Raw genomic sequence first — 12,902 nt, 5'->3', positions numbered from 1 at the left:
CCTATTATTATAAGAGTGTATTATTCCACACAATTCACAAATAAATGTGTGGACTTTTCCATGGAAGAAGGAAAGTTGAATTCTGAGATTCCACTTATAAAAAAAGAAATTCATGAGGATGAAAATGACAGACAAGAACTGATCGTGGAGATGTAAATGCCCCAAAGTAAGCTGATGATGAGAGCCCACATCCCTCCCTTCTCCTGCCCCTCCTCTTGAGTTAACATCACTCTCCTTAGAATCCAGATTTTGGTAGGGTATGTAAAATACCTGTGGGTTCCCAGACTCTTGCTTTACAGAATTGTTTTTCTAGAATTGTCTGCTTAACAGTTGCTTTGCCACATGTAACCAGTATGCCAAGCAGTATACTCCATATTGAGAATATGTAGTACAAGCTCTGCCCTCATAGAACCATATAAATAACTATGATGAATTGACAAATATATTAAAGCAATGGGGGTTGTATGCTAAAAGCAATGAGTAAAATCATTTTGATGGGGGAGGGATGACAAAATGGAGAATGGAAGGAAAGAAGGAAGGAAAAACAAATGAAGGAAAGAAAGAAAGAAGAAAATTGATTTCAGAAACATGAAAGAATAATGTAGAAGGAAAATCCTAAAAACTAAAAATAGGTGCCTGATATATTGTACTTCTACAGAAAACCCACCTTTCCTAATTCCTGTTGACTTTTTGTTTTGTAAGATAAAGAGCCAATAGTTTGTTAAGCCTTATCAATGATGATATAGTGAAACTTCACCTCTCCACACATCCATTCAATCCTTCAAAATATTCCCAATGGGTAAGAAGTACTTTATAAACCTCCTATTTCCTCTGAGTGCTATCATTATGAGCCAATTTATTTGAAAGCATTTCCTGAAAAACATTACCTATTGACTAATAGGGATCTGCCTGTCAATAGCAGAAATTCTGTGGCAATTATTTAGCAGTGTGGCAAATACAAAATGTATATGCACTTGTATTTTCTCTTCTAGTCTGAATGTTATTTTCTTAAAAATAGCCACATATATTCATATTGACTGCTTCTTTTTTGTCAGATAAATTAAGTAGCTCTATTCTTCCATTCCAGGAAAATTTTTTTTACTGATTATCCTGTTGGGTGGGGCTATTGAAAGAGATAGGAAAGGTAGAAATTCTATTCTCTTTTTAATTCATCCTAAGGCTTCTGCCATGGGGCATGAAGATCTGAAGTGTTTGCTATTCAGCCATGTATGGTTCAAGGAATCTACTCAGAAACATACACATACCTGTTTGTACCCCTTCCCTTCCCTTCCCTTCCCTTTCCTTCCCCCCTCCCCTCCTCTCCCCTTCCCCTCCCCTTCCCCTCCCCTCCCCTTCCCCTTCCCTTCTCCTCCCCTCCCCTTCCTCTCCCCTCCCCTCCCCTCTCCTATCCTCCCCTCTCCTCCCCCCTCCCCTCCCCTCTCCTCTCCTCCCCTCCCCTTTCCTTCGCTTCCCTCCCCTTCTCTTCCCTTCCCTTTCTTTCTTTTTTCTTTTTTTGAGACGGAGTCTCACTCTGTCACCCAGTGTGGAGTGCAATGGTGCGATCTTGGCTCACTGCAACCTCCGCCTCCCAGGTTCAAGTGATTCTTCTGCCTCAGGCTCCTGAGCAGCTGGGATTACAGGTGTCGGCCACCATGCCCGGCTAATTTTATATTTTTAGTACAGACAGGGCTTCGCCATGTTGGTCAGGCTGGTCTCAAACTCCTGACCTCAGGTGATCTGCCCGCCTTGGCCTCTCAAAGTGTTGGGATTACAGGTGTGAGCCATTGTGCCAGGCCTACACTTTCTATTTCACTATATTTTCATTATGATTGATTTTTATATTTCTTCTCTGAACTTTATGACTTGGAGAAGAAATGAGTTTGGCACTGGCCACTTGATATTAAAGAATGTACTGAACACTTACTCTTAAGAGAAAATTGAATCCGTGATGTGACTATTTTTATTTGATGTCAGATAGTCACAACTTGTTAAGACCTACTTGTCTTAAGACTCTGCAATTGCACATATAATGGAAATTCATTTTCAGTGTTTCGTGTATTCTTAGACCAGGACTTCATCTGTAAATTACCTGTAATTTTCCTTTTGTACTCAGCTAACTCCTCATATAACATAGTTTATTTTCAATTATAGTAATATAAATTAATAAATAACAATAACTGAATGATCTCAATGGTCCAGTTAACAATATCACACCAATATGGCTTCTTGGTTTTGATGTTGCGTTAAAATTACACAAGCTGTTACCAGTGGAAGAAGCTGGGGGGATACATGGGACTCTTATGTACTATTTTTGCAAGGTTCTGTGAATATATAACATTTTGAAATGAAAAGTTAACAGTAAAGCAAACAGTATTATAGTGTTAACAAATGTACACTTTGTAACAATAACATTTGGGTTACTGGCTCCACCACTTAAGACCTGTGTAACTTTGGGAGAATTCTTTGATCTCTCAAAACCTCATATTATTCATCTCTAAAATGGAGTCATAGATGAGTGGCAAAATTAAACAAGAAAATGTATCCAATGAACCTCACCTGGAAACACTGCAAAAAACGTGATGAGCAGGCTGGGTGTGGTGGCCCACGCCTATAATCCCAGCACTTTGGGAGGTCGAAGTGGGCAGATCACGAGGTCAGGAGTTTAAGACCAGCTTGGCCAACATGGTGAAACCCTGTCTCTACTAAAAATACAAAAATTAGCCTGGTGTGGTGGCAGGTGCCTGTAATCCCAACTACTCGGGAGTCTCAGGCAGGAGAATTGCTTGAACCTGGGAGGTGGAGATGACAGTGAGCCAAGAGCACACCACAACCCTCCAGCCTGGGTGACAGAGCAAGTCTCTGTCTCGAAAAAGAAAAAAATGTGATGAGCCATTTGTAGCACAAGTTAAAACCAACATCGACAAAAATCTGTGTTGAATTTCTTGTGTTTGTTTATCTCCACCACACACACTGGGCCTTAAGCAAAAGGTATGTTTTAAGTTATGACCTTTAAGTCTCTACAGCCCTCTACATTTCCTGCCTATTTGTGCCCCTTTCCTATCATTTTGAAATGATTGCAGGATACTTTACTGATACCAGGAAGAGAAATTTAATCTTTCTTGGCTTCCTCCTAGCCATCTGAAAACCTCCCTACTGGGCTACTCAGTCTCATTTATCACAGGATCAAGACCCAGGCATGTTGGCTAAATAGATGAACAGTCCAAGGCTCTTTGATATTGTAAATAATACTCCTTCATATGCCCTTTCATGATTAAAGCAGATAATCCATTCTAATTAAACAATCCATTGGATATCATCTTTTTCAGTGAACACAAGTACTGTTGCTTCATGATCCTGGAAAGACAAGGAGCAGCAGTTTTTTCCCCGGGATAGTAGAACATAGCGCAGCAAAACACCTTTTGGAAAACGACATTAAAGCTTCCCATTGTTTTCATTTGCCTTTTATCTAGTATTGAGTATATCAGTGCATTCCTAATGAGCATCATTATAGACAGAATTATCTGCAAAGTTCTTCTGAAACACATGGTCTAACTCAGGGGTCCCCACCCCACCATGGCCTGTTAGGAACTGGGCCACACAGCGGGAGGTGAGTGATGGATGAGCAGGCATTACTGCCTGAGCTCCGCCTCCTGTCCTATCAGTGGTACCATCAGATTCTCATAGAAGCATCAACCCTATTGTGAACTGTGCAAGTGACAGATGTAGGTTCTGTGCTCCTTATGAGAATCTAACTAATGCCTGATGATCTGAGGTGGAACAATTTCATCTCAAAACCATCACCACCCACAAGCCCGTGAAAAAATTTTCTTCCGGGAAATCAGTCCCTGGTGCCAAAAAGGCTGAGGACTGCTAGTCTAACTTCTACCCTATGAACTACATTTTTAAAAAGTTTAGGCCAGGCATGGTAATTCATGCCTGTGATCTCAGTATTTTAGGAGGCCAAGGTGAGAAAAGTGCTTGAGGCTAGGAGTTTGAGACCAGCCTGGTCAACATAGTAAGGCCCTGTCACTACAGAATGAATAAATAAACGAATACATACGTACATACATACATACATATAAAAAGAAAAAAGCAAGTTTATTCACTAATACAAATTATTTAATTTTTATTTTTATAAGCATCATCTCTCTGGGAAGAATGAATCCCTTCTCTTCATAGCCATAATGCAATTTTATGCCTTTGTGTTGAATTTTCATGTCATAGCTTTTGTCTTATCAAATCCTCAATGAAGTGTTCACAATAAACCATTGACCAGTGGTTGAAAGTTGAAATTGCTGTGGTTCCAAGATGCCTATGTTCTTGTCAGATATGTGGAGATCAATTCTCAATGCATATTTTTGGTTTTGATTTCTGTAAGAGTTCCATAGACTTTGACAACCATTTTCCACAGTTATAACTGCAAATGACGTTGATGAATAAAATTATATCTCCCACACGAACAAAAGAATGCTGATGACACATAATACACAACCTGATGAACATTTATGTTCTTATCAGAGGACTAGTAGAAAAGCTGAGACTGCTGAAAATAAAATACTCGAGCATCAGTGGCTGCTACAGAAATTTTATACATTAACAAAGAAAAAAAACATTCCTTTTCTGATACACCTTTGACAATAACAAAATCACATTTTCAAAATTATTCATAACTTTGACTTATTTTGAATGAAGCCGATCAAGTCACTAAAATGTTGAAATCTTGGGCAAAAATCTAAATATACACTTTCCCGCTTATTTCCCGAGTGATATCAAAGAAGTAATTTAGCACCTAATTTCACAATTTCATCTATAAAATGAGGGACATTTAAAAAGCTTGCCGGTTATTGTGTTGATAAAATGATGCCATGCATCAAAACTGTTCCCTCTCACGTATAATACAAGTGAAGCTACAACCCTTTTTTGTCCCCAAAATTAAATTAGAATTGGCTATCTCCCAAATTGTTAAGAATACAGTTTCAGCGTCTTGTTTCTACCATGCCCCTCTTTGTCCTTAGAACTTAAGCACCTAAAGAATTTAAACATCAGGCCGGGGGCGGTGGCTCATGCCTGTAATCCCAGCACTTGGGGAGGCCGAGATGGGTGGATCACAAGATCAGGAGATCGAGACCATCCTGGCTAACATGGTGAAACCTCGTCTCTACTAAAAATACAAAAAATTAGCCGGGCAAGGTGGCGGGCGCCTGTAGTGCCAGCTACTCGGGAGGCTGAGGCAGGAGAATGGCGGGAACCCGGGAGGCGGAGCTTGCAGTGAGCCAAGATCGCGCCACTGCACTCCAACCTGGGTGACAGAGCAAAGACTCCGTCTCAAAAAAAAAAAAAAAAAAAAAAAAAAAAAAGAATTCAAACATCAGACAGACTCCTATGTAAAGTTATGTGAGTGTAGAGAGCAGGATTCTGGTGCTATCAGCCATCTCTACTAGAGAGACCACTTCAAGTGACTTTTTCTTTCTTTCTTTTCTTTTTTTTTTTTTTTTTTTTTTTTTTTTTTTTTCCCCCTCTGGAAACACTGAGTGTTCTCTCCCTAGCAATAGAGTTTTCCAGCTTCCTTTAGGACCTGGAACTCAGAGACAAAAAGTCGTATTTGGATTGCAATAATCACAACTATCACAACTGTGACTTAATTGAAGAGGTCAAGTTCAAGCATCTTCCTGGAAAATCGCTGGATGGTCTCTAATGTGACCCAATTTTAATCTAAAAAGAGAGACATGGTTAAAATATCAAGCACCACTACCCTTTCCTTCCTGTCTTATAGTTATTGATCGTAATTTCATGGGGAAAGATTTAGATGTGATAGTTAATTTGATATGTCAACTTGGCTAGGACGTAGTGCTCAGATATTTGCCCAAATATTATTCTAGAGGTTTCTGTGAGGATATATTTTGGATGGAATTAACATTTAAACCGGTGAACTTTTAGTAAAGCTGATTGCCTCCATAATGTGGGTGGGCCTCATGCAATCAGTTGAAGGCCTTAATAGCACCCAGAATTATCTCTCCTGAGCAAGAAAGAATGTTGCCAGCAGACTACTTTTAGACTCCAACCATAAATCTTCCCTATGTCTCCTGCTTTTTAGTCTATCCCATCAGATTTTGGACTTGCCCAATCTCCACTGTAAGACAGTTCCTCAAAATCTCAATCTCTCTCGCTCTTTCACTCTCTCTCTGTCTCTTCCCCCCCACACACATATCAAATTCAGTCTTTACCTGGGCACACTGCTACATAATGGCATATATCTGATACCCCAAACACCTGGCCTGATATTCCTCTCAATAAATAATATCACTTATAGAATGCAATTAAACACCACAATTAATATTGAATATTTTCACAACCTAATCTCGTCTTTGCAAATGATTTCCCATTAACTGCTGTTTTATAGGTGATATTTGGGCCTTGCCTTTTCACCCCTAAATAGTCTCCTAGGAGCCCTAGGATTTATTTTGAAACTCTACCGGTGTAGGGAATAGGCCAACAGGAAGAGACCAGCTTTAATCAGAGAAGCTCTGCTTTCCTTTCACCTGGATGCTACTGAGAACCTATCTACACTGAACTCAAGTTCACAAAATAAACCCGCGTTCATGACTTTCTTTGCACTTTTACAAATCAAATTTTCTAATCTCTCATCCCCTAATTTAACCCAATATTTGAGTCTAAATATTTGTTGAGTGAATGATGTCTCACAGCCCCTTAGGATTCAAGTAAATTTGTTTACTCTAATTTTCACAAGTGTTATATTAATAAAAGAGGATTTTGCCTGCCTAGACTGAATATAAAGACGTAGAGAAATACAATTTATATACAAGAAGCAACGGGTTGTAGTTACTGATTGTATTTATAGCAAATATCCTTTGTATACCTCTAGTTGCTCTTGCCCTACTGATACAGATCATAAGGCCAGCAAAGTTTTCCTTTGAGTAGTAATTATTTCCACATACGATTTGGATCTGTAGTACTAAACTATACGTTGCTTAGATATTTCAGTATTTTCTTCTTTTTCTTCTTCTTTTTTTTTGAGAGACAGTTTCACCCTGTCACCAAGACTGGAGTGCAGTGGCAAGATCATAAGTTACTGTGAGACAGCCAAGTATAAAAGGGTCCCCGGAGAACCACCAACTGCACTGGGAAGAGCATGCACTAGGGTGGAGCCATGAACGTTTGCCCTGTTTGCAGCGGGGAGGAGCCTGGCCTCTCCTATTCCTGGGTGGTAATCTGGGATTCAGTCTCTGAGGTGGGAAGCCTGCAAGCAAGACTCCCGCTTTGCTGAGACTCCCTGTTTCCCTTTTTTTTTCTTTTTCACCCAATAAACCCTGCCTTCTCACCATTCAAAGTGCCTGCGAGGCTAATCTTTCATGGTCGTATGATAAGAACCCACTTTTTCCTACAACTGCAACCTCGAACTCCTGGGCTCAAATGTTCCTCCAGTCTCATCCTCTCCAGGGAGTAGCTGAGACTGCAAGTGCATGTCTCCATATCTGGTTCATTTAATTTTTGTGTGCGTGTGTACAGATGAGGTCTTGTGGTATTGCCCAGCCTGGTCTCAAATGCCTGGCCTCAAGAGATCCTCCTGCCTTGGCCTCCCAAAGTGCTGGGATTATAAGTAACAGCCACTATGCTCAGCCTTTTTTATTTTGAAAATAATATTTAACATTACACTATTTAAGTCGACTATTTTTAACTTTCATGTAGACAAACTGTATTATTAAATCCTTCATTATTTCCAAAGCTCCCATTATATTGTGTTTGTTTCTTCACTCTTAATTTCCACCTATTTGATAATTTTTGTTAGTGCTAAAGTAGCTGGGACTTTTCCTGAAGAAAATAAAAAATATTTCAGTGCCTCACTAGGCCGCTAAATAGGGATCATCTGCATGCATTTTTTTCTAAAATGATTCTTGTATATTGTGCAAATAACTAGATATTAAGGTTTATGTGTATAATACATTTTATATTATTTTGCAAAGTAGTATCAAAGATTAGAGGGGCTGTTTTTTCAAAACAAAAATGCCTAATGGATCAGATCGTATATTTATATTATTAAAAATACTGGTCAATGGTTGCATTTTCAGAGTCAAGAAAATGTGCATGGGTTGAAATGTACCTGGCAATGTACAGTGGAGGCTGATAGTAAAATCCTTCCTTGTAAACTGGTACTTTATGTCAACTTTGGGGTGGGCAAAGATAGCAACTCTTATGTAAGACACCTGGCATTAGGGACTGTGAAGGAGAGCAGCAATTCTAGTTTGTCTCCTTATGACAATTTATTTTCTCGGTAAAAAAAAAATGAATAAACAAATAGATTTTGGGGCCATTGGTATATTGGTACTATTGTCTTCATCATCTCGTTGAAGAAAATAATGAAGGAAGCCATTATTTCCTGAAACACAAACATGAGGTTGTAATGTTGAATATAAATTGTGTATATGGTATTCTGTAGGGTAGTCTCCAGTGATATTTATTTCCATTTCATCTGCACAGTAGCTCTGCAAGAGATAATTATTATTGAAAGAGACAATTTTTATACAGGTATCATAATGTACGTTCATCGAGGTATTGTAATGGACCTTCATTGAGTAAGAACTCTTTCCTTAGAAATGCTCCATTTGATTTATTAAAAACGCTAGCTGGTGTACAGTGATATACTATTTTACAAATGAGTAAATCAAGGCTCAGAGAAGTTAAGAAAACATTATTTATTCACACTGTCATTTAATAAACATTACTGAGAAACTAAATTTAGTCTAGAGGTACAGGGCATTGTGTTACAAAAATGAGCAGAAAGACAAGTTTCCAGATTTTGTGACATTGAGAGTCAAATGAGCGAAGCTGCTATTGATTAAGGAACCCTAAAATAAATGCATAATGAAAAGTTGATAAACGTGCTATGCAGGTAAAGAAGGCCATTCTATGACAGCACATAATAAGGAAACATTACTGAGTCTAGTGGGCTATGAGAAAGTTTTCTCCAAGAAAAGTGTCATTAAGAGGAGATGTAAAAAAAATAAAAAATAAAAAAATTCTAGGATGGGTGCCAGGAAAATATGGACAGTTTAAGCCATGCCAAAATTTGCTATATGTCATTGGATAATTATTCTATGATTTTCAAAAACAAAATAACCAAACCAAACCAAACAAAACCAAACTTTAACAGATCCCTAAAATCCACTTCAGTTCTAATAGTTAAAGAAAGTCCAACTCTGAAATAGTACAAGGACTGATACAAAGCCATTAAAATTCAAGTTATACACCAAGATTCTTTCGTCCCCTTAATATGAGAGAACAGATAAGGACCACACCCCGTCCCCATTTAAAACCACTGAGAAGAGACAAATCCTGTGATTTCACTCTTGCACTTTTTGATTTTTATTCATGCATTCTTTTGGGGGGAAGTGAAAATTTATAGCCCATTTCATTCTTGGTAAGCAAATATCCCACACTTTGGTATGAAATCTGCAACAAAGGAGATAGAAGTTGACATTTTGATAGCAGTCAATATTTTTACAATGCAAGTCAAGGCAGCTCCTCAAAACACCCTGTGTTCTAAAAATCTTTCAGATTAAAATGTCAGCTCAATGCTTTCATATTGTCTAAGCAAAACCACTCCAAAGGTGTAGGACAACAGAATGGTCTACCTGGGACTAGCTGTAAAAAGACAGCAGGAAATACAGGCGGTCAGAAAGAGTAAAAGTAAGGCACTCACCACCCTCATAACCATCAGCATGCCCCCGGGGCTAACCTCTCTTTAGGTTCTGACCCGAATTCACCTGGAGAAAATCCTTGTGTAAACAAAAGATGTCTCTAATCGTAGTATGGCAGTAGAGATATGTCTTTGGGTAAGATCCAGGAGGTAGTGAAAGAAGGAATCGTAAATCCCATGGGTGCTTAGGCCTGCTAACAGAGAAAAATACGGGGGCCTCTGAGTGTTGCAACTGTTTCCATCTGTTCTCTTTATGTGTAACTGATGTAAGAAATTAGTGATTGCCAGAAGTCACTTGGTTTGCAATTACAGTGTTTAATGATATTAGCATAAACTAGGAAAATGAGCTACTCTATTCTAGAATAGAAAGCACAGATGAAGGTGAAATCAACTTTTGAGATGCTATATCACTTATGACATCCTTTCTCGTTACCTAAAGCAAAGGAATGTTCTCACTTTACTTGCAGAGCAGATGGAAAATCCCTGAGACCTGCTGACACAAGACAAAAGGAGCTTTCATAAAAGCTCCTGAATTCTCACAACGGGTCATTGCAATGGTTTTATTTGTCTCAGATAGGTCAAATAAGTAGGAAAAATAGAGATTAAAGTTACAAAGCTAGTCCTACTACAAATTAACTTCTGTCACTAAGTACATGTTGTTTGTCAAAAAGAGGTGGTATAATATTGATCTTTGTTTTTAGTCTGAATGTGGCAGGTCACAGTGCCTGTAGTCCTGACTTTCACTAAACCTTCCAATCAGCAGGAGAATATTCACATTAACCAAGTGCAGTGGGATAAATAATTTCAGGAAAACAAGGGTCTTCAAAGCATCTGTGGAATGGGTTTGTTAATCTCTGCCCTGAATAATACACAAAATGATGGTATGATCAGAAGACATACAGGCTGTTAATGGTCAGTGAACCAAGCACCATACAAATATAGGTGGTCAAAAAATAGTGTCACTATTAAAGTACAAATAAAATGCATAGCTCTCTTTTAGTCAAGAATGGAAGAAAAACAAAAATCCAGACACACAACTGTTTAAATAAATATTTTATTTGTGGGAGGCAGTAGATTTTAGCAGAAAATATATACATTCTGGAAAAAGAGAGATATGAATTTGTATGACCAATCTGTTAGTTACTAGCTGTATGCCTTAATTAAGCCCCTTAACTTCTCAAAGTCTAAATTCCTAATAGAGGTTGGGCGCAGTGGCACACATCTGTAATCCCAGCACTTTGCGAGGCCAAGGAGGGAGGATCCCTTGAGCTCAGGAATTTGGGACCAGACTGGGCAACACAGTGAAATCTCATCTCTACAAAAATTCCCAAAATTGGCAGGGCTTGGTGGTTCACACCTGTAGTACCAGTTACTTGGGAGGCTGAAGTGGGAAGACTGCTGAGGCTGCAGTGAGCTGAGATCGCTTCACACACTCCAGCTTGGATGGTACAGTGAGAACCTGTCCCCCCAAAATAAAATAAAATAAAATAGATAATTTTCTAATGGAAAAGTAGAAACAATTTCAGTTGTCTTATTATGCCACAGTGGACAATTTTATGTATTAATGAATATGAAGTTCTTAGTATGTAATAGATAATAAATGAATTCTAGTCTATCTCTTTAAACTTCTGAAATTCTTTACTTTTAGAAGAATTTACTATTTGAAGGGTCACTGAAAATCTAATAAAAAACCTTTATTGTAAAAACTGTAGACAAACACAATTTACCATTCATTTCTGAATGTTCATAGATGACTTGTAATTCACTAATTGCCCATACTTTGGCAATAGGTCCCTGGCTTAGACAGAGTTGATATACAAAAGGAAGTCCAAGGGCAAGTATAGTGTTTAGGCATAGTGTTCTGAAAATTCTTCAGACAAATCAAGCAAAAATATACAGAATATCTTTTATTAAAACACTCAATAAAATGTATTTCTTGGAGTTTAGTAGTATAGCAATTAACACTTTTTTCCTAAAGTCAACTACTAGAATAATATACGATTATAACAGAAAAACCAGATGTGCATATTTGCAACAAAACATTTGATTCTTCTGCACTTAATATTAATGTTATGAAAGTTACTGGTTATTGGCTTATATTCTCAGATTTAACAATACCCTTGCTGCTGAATGCACAGCACATCTGCAAGTGGTAGAGAAATTTGGGACCACAAAATTAGGCACTTGAGAACTTCCAATATTTGAACTCCTCAGGTAATACAAGGTGTTCTGTTGATTTATTTAAGTACATTCTCCTCTGAAACTTCTAGATATTAAAAATATATTTTATTGCAGATCTTCCTTATCTAGTTCGCTTAGTAATGTGAAAACTCCTTCAGTCACTCTTTTCTTTCGAGTTATGAAGACAAAATATTGGGGAACAAAACAAAGTCATCTTTATATAAAACCTAGTTTCACATGTATTATAATAAATAATCATAGTATTAATAGCTATAATTTCTGCAGTTTTGCTACAAGCACTAACTTGGTAATTTATACCGGATTTTTTAAAATGATCCTTTTCAATAAAATGTTTCCAACTAAATATTTATCTTAAAGTATTAAAATGATTTTTTCAGAGTATCTGTTTCTAACAGAGTCTTGATACTGCCAATAATCTCATAAGCTTAGGGGTATATTTTTACATATGTCTCTAGTTTTTGTTTGTTTGTTTGAGACGGAGTCTCCCTCTATCGCCCAGGCTGGAGTGCAGTGGCGCGATCTCCCCTCACTGCAAGCTCCGCCTGCCGGGTTCTCGCCATTCTCCTGCCTCAGCCTCCCGCGTAGCTGGGACTGCAGATGCCCGGCTAATTTTTTGTATTATTATTATTATTATTATTTTGGTAGAGACGGGGTTTCACGGTGTTAGCCAGGATGGTCTCGGTCTCCTGACCTCGTGATCCGCCTGCCTCGGCCTTCAAAAGTGCTGGGATTACAGGCGTGAGCCACCGCGCCCGGCCATATGTCTCAGTTAAATGGTAAAGCAAAAACAACTATAAGGAAGTCCTTGGGAAATCAAGGCATGAGTTACTTTTTGATTAGTTAAACTGGAATCATGCAGATTAAATGCAGGGGGAAATATGCAGTGTATGTCCATGACGTACAATTAAACACCCCTTGTCTTTACTCAGAAGCAAAATAAACACTGAAATCATTTTACCATCAGAGATCCACTTCTTTGGTCAAA

Source organism: Piliocolobus tephrosceles, chromosome 17 (assembly GCF_002776525.5).
Source record: "Piliocolobus tephrosceles isolate RC106 chromosome 17, ASM277652v3, whole genome shotgun sequence".
NCBI lineage: Eukaryota > Metazoa > Chordata > Mammalia > Primates > Cercopithecidae > Piliocolobus > Piliocolobus tephrosceles.
This window is presented reverse-complemented; position numbering follows the sequence as displayed.